Below are 6,000 nucleotides of genomic sequence, written 5' to 3' on the forward strand. Positions count from 1 at the left end.
CTGTACTAGGAGCAAGGAGGTGGGGGGTGGTTCTTGCTCAGACTGAACAGAGGAATCTTCCGTAGGGCTGGACTTGAAGTGTGTGTGTGGTATAGACCAGCTAGGACCTGAATCCTGGCTGGGCCCTTTAGCTGTGTGGCTCCAACTCATTGTGCCCGTGTGTGAAATAGGTGTAAGAGTCCCTAGGCATAGGCTTGATATGAGAACTCAGGCAGTTAATAAGAGCAACATGGCAAGCCAACACAGCACGATGTGGCCGGCACTCCTCTCCTTCCAGGACATCCTCGTTTCCTCCATGCCCGAAATGTGCTCCGTATTTCGTGCCAACACCTCCCCCTACACCGCAATCGTAGGGGTGGGGACCCCCACGTAGGCGCCCCAGATAGAGGGGCCTGGACTGTCTGCCCGCACTCTCCACCAGCAGAGCGTCCCACTGAGACTTTAGGGGGCGCCAACAGCCTTCCTCTCCCCAATCCACTCTACTTTCGGGGTTCTGGGGGTCGCCAAATGCGCGCAGCGAGCTGGATGCCTCCGAAACGAACCAGGTAAATAGTCCACGGTGCAGCACGTACATTTCTGGCAGGTCTGTGCCCGGCAGGCTCGGGATCGAAGCCAGTCAGGCTCAGCCCAGCTCCTAGAAGCGCAGGAGGAGAGAGCCTTAGAATTGGGAGTGACCTGCTCTCCGACGCCGGGCTGCAGAGGCAGGGAGCTGAGAGTCGTTTTATCCAGAAAGAAGTAGGGGGCGAGAGAAGCAACAGGAAAGTGGGAGGAAGAGAAAGCAAAAAAGAAAGCGCTGGGAAGCAGAGTTCCCTGTGGGACCCAGCCTACAACACCTGGGCAGAGGCTTGGGAACAATGCAGCGGCTTCAGGTCAGAAGTGCTCTGGGTGTTTCCGAAAAGGGGGCGCTCCGGAGAAGCCGGAGCCCGCTGGGGATGCGGGGCACTTCAGAGCCCAGGGTGCGCTCTTGGGCGCCGCTTACCTTCGCCGGGGCCCCGGCGCGCACTTCCGGGGACTGCGCTCGCGGCGTGCGGGGCCGAGCAGATGAACCCGGAGCCGATCACCGAGAGGCGGACGCGACAAAGCGCTGCCCGGGGCTTGGGCCGGCACCAGCGCCTCGGAAAGAAATCCCGGCGGAGGGGCCGCCTGGGCCAGGGCTGGCCTGGGAACTTAGGGTCCCGGCCTGGATGTTCACGGGCCGCCGCGCCAAGCCCCGCAGAAGCTGGAGGAGCACGAGTCAGTGGGAGGAAAAGGTTGTCTCATTTCCTTCGATCTCCCCCCTCCTCCACCCGCTTGGCTCCGGACCTGCCCTCCCTCTCCCCCGCCCCCTTCTGCAAGCCAGCGGCCCATGTGGGCGCCCGCAAGACGCGAAACCTGAACGGCTGCAGCGTGCGGCACCTCCCTCCGCGCCAAGTTAGTTCACGCTCCCAACTCCCGCCTGCCTCCCCGCGCTGCCCCTGCAGGGCCGTGGAGGTTCCCCATCGGCCGTCCACACTCTATCCCAGTCCTCCAGCCGTTCCCCCTGCGGGGACGACCCCAGATTTGAAAGCAGACCTCCAAGCCCCTGCCAGCATCCATCCTCTCATTCCTGTCCCGTCGCCTGCTTTGAGCCTGTATTAAACCACTCAACTCAGACAGGAAATAACCACTTACTTTGTTAAATTTGATCACCTTTTTTTTTTCTGAGTGGGAAGTTAAAGCCTGATGCATAATCTCGAAGGAATGTTCATTTTTATCGGAAGAAATGCAGCTGAGGCCTCTGTTTGGCCTTTCTCTTTCAGGGTTGGAGTTTTGTTTGTTAAAATCAATAAGTATGTATTGAGTGATAGGCGCTGAGCTGGGCGCTGAAAACACAGACACAAGCAGAGGGGCACCCTGTTCCTAGGAAATCGTCATAAGGGAGAGTGCAGGAAGAGAGCAGGTTCCAGGATGCAGTGATCTATTAAGAGATGGGTCACAGAGTGAAAGAGACTTCTACACAGTCAAAATAAAAGCATGGACAGAGGGAAGACGGGATGAGAAAACCCTCAGGAGGCGGTCTAGCAAAGAACACAGCCAGGGCAGCCAGTGGCAGTGAGGCACAGGGAGGAAAATGTTGCGCCATTCTGTTAGGAATGGAGAGGAGCTGCTAGAAGCAGCGGGGTGGAACTGACAAGATCTGAAGACCGAGGGCCGGACAGGGAGAAGATGAGGAGAGAATGAAGGAGAGCATAACTCCCAGGCCTTTGTCTAGAGTAGTCAGTGACCAAGTGGATGAACAGAATCCCAGAGTACCTTCTGGAGCTGCTATTCCAAGTGTGGTCCAGAGACTGGCAGTATTAACACCACATGGAAGCTTTTTGGAAATGAAGACACTCGGGCCACACTTGAACCACTGGATTAGAATCTGCAGTTTAACAAGATCCCTAGATGATTCAAATGTGCATTAGAATTTGGAAGCACTGCCCGCTGACTGTATATTAGACTATGGAGCCCTGGGGAGCTTTAAAAACCAATAGGAGGCCCCAGCTCCACCCTCGCAAATACTTCTTTAATTGCTGGGGGTGGAGCTCCCGCATCAGTATTTTTCAATTGTTCTCAAGATGATCTCATACAGCCAGAGATGAGAACCACTGTTTTAGATGTACTCAAGAGCTACTTTATTTTACCTTGAAATGCTGCTCTTCAGAAACGAAAGCAACACCTATCTGTAGATGAAGATTTAAAGACAAGTTATCCCAGTCTCATACGGAGGCAGCTGGTCTGGTAGTAAGGGCCCTTGTTTCCTCAACTAATCAGGGAACACGGTTCTAGCCTCAGACAGCACTAAATTACTCTCTGAACTTGAGTAAGTACTCCCCTCTGTTTTCTTATCTGTAAAAAGAATACACACTTGCCTGACTCCAAATTCCACACTCTGGCATGCAAGGTGCCATCATCAGAGCTCCCCCTAACTCTCCAGCTTTCCAGCAGGCAGATGGAGAGGCAGTGTTGAGAAGCGGGGTTTCCTGATGTAATACTACATGTGTCAGCCCAGGTCACAGCCATGTATGAATATCATAGGTTAGAGGTTTGTGTGCCGACCACAGAAGCATCCCTACATGAAGGCCAACATTGAGATAAATGACTATTTAAGGATCCTACAGGGGTAGATTCTCCCAGGAGCTATGTCAGGGGACCTATGGGTTATGACTGCACCTTGGAAAGAAACCCCTCAAAGCTACTAACTCCATGCTTGCATGCACTTGTGTGTTCATGTGTGTGTGTGTGCTTTTAATGAGAGCTTCTTAGATACCAAACTCTATGCCAGTCCTTTTCACGTACATTTCTTTTAATCAACACAACATCTTGATTGGTTAAGCATTTTTGTTCTTATTTTATAAATAAGAAAACTGGAACAACATGAAGATCTGTTCATCTCTGTAGCCCAAGTTTCTTAAGTGTGCATTCTATTGCATCATTGTTCATGTCCACCACCCCACCGACCCCCATTCTATGGAGGGGAGAATCCTCATTTCAAGTCTCATTCACTTGTTATGGTTACAAGTCACCAAAACTCTCTATGTCTCATTTTCCTACCTGCAAAATAAGTTGCCTTTGGTTGCTCTTTTCTGAAGGTACTGTGTGTGGCTTGACAGTCTAGGCCGAGAGGAAAGGAAGGGAGATAACCCATAGACTGTTAAGAGAAACTGAAAACACTGGGGTGATTTATTCCAAGATGAGAGGACCCACTCAGCACAACTATTATAAAAGAGAGAAATAGCTGTTTTCCATTTTTAGGGAGACATATTTACAGAACAGTGCTAAATATGAATTAAGACTTTAGGTCAGATGTGAGAAAGGGGCATTAAGCCTCTGCTAGACTAGGGCAGTTGCTCAAAGGCTACCTTCTGAAGCTGCCCATCCTGGTCTCATAGGGTCTGCTGCATGGGCCTTCAGGGTGGAGGTGGTCAGGAAACACAGGAGAGGTTGGAATGCACAGGCTGATACAGGAAGGGCAGAGTAATAGGGAGTCCCAGGCACAGTGTACAGCTCTAGATCTAACCAGAGATGAAGAATTAGAGGAAGAGAAGGGTTCCCAGGAAACCAGGATCTGCAGCTCAGAATCTCAAGTAACAACTTCATGCCTGATTCCAGGCCCAAGGCTGAGAGCTGGGGCTCTCAGTGTGAGCAGCCTTGCAGATGTGGGCAGGTAATGCCAGCAGAGTGTGCAGGGCTCCCATGGCACTGGTGGTCAGAGCAGGGAACAACCACCCACCCACCCCCGCACTGAAGTTGTGGCCAACAGAACATCCAGTTCATGGAAAAGGTTTAGAAGCCAGGGCCCCTTTGGTTAATACAAAGAAGATGTGAGAGTTTTAATGCTCAGTGAGTGGAGGCTGTGGCATTCCTTCAGTGCACAAATGTCGTGATGACAAGATTTGATAGGAGGATCGTGTTCCATCCATGTCACGGCTGAGCCCCATTAATCAGCTACTGTTTGACAAGACTCCAGGCACATTCCTGCTGCTTCTGCTTCCAAAACTCCATCTGCATTTGCATGGCAGTAATTTGATGATTTTGCACAAAGCTCATTGTGGGAAATATTTACCAGTTTTTGCCTCAAACGAGCAGAAATACAACCTCAGACTTTGATTACCCCCATTTTACTGATGAGCAAACTAAAGCACAACACCCAAAGGCAGCCAAAAACAAAAACAAACTGAGTCACCAGCTAAGGTGAAACCCTTAGACTCCTATGGTTTACCCAAAAATGATGAGCTGCTAAAGGTACCACAAGATGCTTGCAATGAGAATATGTCCAGATTTGTCCTCACCCAAAATCATCTGGCACTGTGTAACTTGTGTGTTACACAGTTCAGCTTAACTGTCATTTCCTGGAGACTGCCTGCCCTTCACAGAGAACTGTCCTAGATACCATTAGCAACCTTGCTGCACGATGTACTCAGCTCTCACCTGGGGCATGTTCTGAAATCACAAGCTGGGCTCCAGACCAAACCAATTGAATCAGAATCGCTAGGAGTGGGGCTTTTTATTTAAACTTTTGCAGGTGATTATAATGTGCGGTTAGGATTGAAAGCTACTCCTGTAGGAAATGCAGAGACAAAATCCAGGTCCTCAAAGATAAGAAGTTTATAAAACAGGTAAGGAACTCAATTTAGATCATTCACTAATGATTTTCAAAAGTCACCCGGAAAAGGAAAACATCAAAATTGCTCTCCTATGTGCAGAGCATTAAGACAATGCCAAACGGACAAAAATCCCTGGACTTTTCTCTGCCATAAGTCAGTGAAATCATCCCCATGTGGTAGGATGTGGGGATTTTCCTACCCCACAAGGTAGGAAATCTGGTTTTGTCCCAAGAAAGTACAAATGATTGAAACCAGAATCCTTGCCTGCTTCTACTATGGCACTGCTATTTACAAGAAGCCTTCAAACTTCCAGCTCTTATTAATTCCAGAAGTAGTAAATGATCTCCAGGAGTGATGGAGCAAGGCAGGCATGTAAACTGAATAATAAAAGACAAAGGAAATTGCCTCATGGCCTGATGAGAGGCTAATGGATGTGCAGACAGAGACACCAATGTGTCACCATTAATGATGTCACTTTAGGAAAATCAGGAGGCCGAAAATTTTTTTTCAAGCTTTGCCCTACAGTCATTTCCTATCTATTCATCTTAACAAAAGTGAACTTGAAAAGAAAATGTATACTTGTTTAAAATGTTAGTTTGGGGAAATGATTACAACCTTTCTCTTTCTCTCTTTCTCTCTCTTTCTCTCTCTCTCTCTCTCTCGTCTCACTTTTGCTATTACATTCCCTGGCAAAGTAATGGGACTTCTGTTAAGATCCATGGATGGTCATTAACCAAGTGGCATTTACATTCATTCATTCCACGACAGCCTGCTGAAATGAAACTAGTCATTTGATAGTATTAGCTACTAACATCGCCTAGACACCAAAGGTCAAAGAATGCAGCATGCCTTATTTATAGTCCAACCTTTCGCCAACTTTTTATAAGGTCTA

The 6,000-nt window shown here is 49.0% G+C and overlaps 1 protein-coding gene across 5 annotated transcripts in view; it reads right to left on the reverse strand.

Moving 5' to 3' along the window:
• Positions 1–6,000, reverse strand: part of EVA1A (eva-1 homolog A, regulator of programmed cell death) — a 74,761-nt gene that overhangs the window by 64,718 nt on the left and 4,043 nt on the right. Inside the window, exon 1 of one of the 5 annotated variants that reach the window (XM_037731429.1) lies at positions 1,552–1,624. The exons of 1 other annotated variant lie outside the window; for it this stretch is intronic. The gene's annotated coding sequence lies outside the window, so the exon portion shown is untranslated. Of the gene's footprint in view, positions 1–979; positions 1,249–1,551; positions 1,625–6,000 lie in introns of those variants that run through there. 3 more of the 5 variants (XM_037731428.1, XM_017508784.2, XM_017508788.2) reach the window with 3 other exon arrangements.

This window comes from Cebus imitator, unplaced genomic scaffold, assembly GCF_001604975.1.
Source record: "Cebus imitator isolate Cc_AM_T3 unplaced genomic scaffold, Cebus_imitator-1.0 Scaffold399, whole genome shotgun sequence".
Lineage (NCBI taxonomy): Eukaryota > Metazoa > Chordata > Mammalia > Primates > Cebidae > Cebus > Cebus imitator.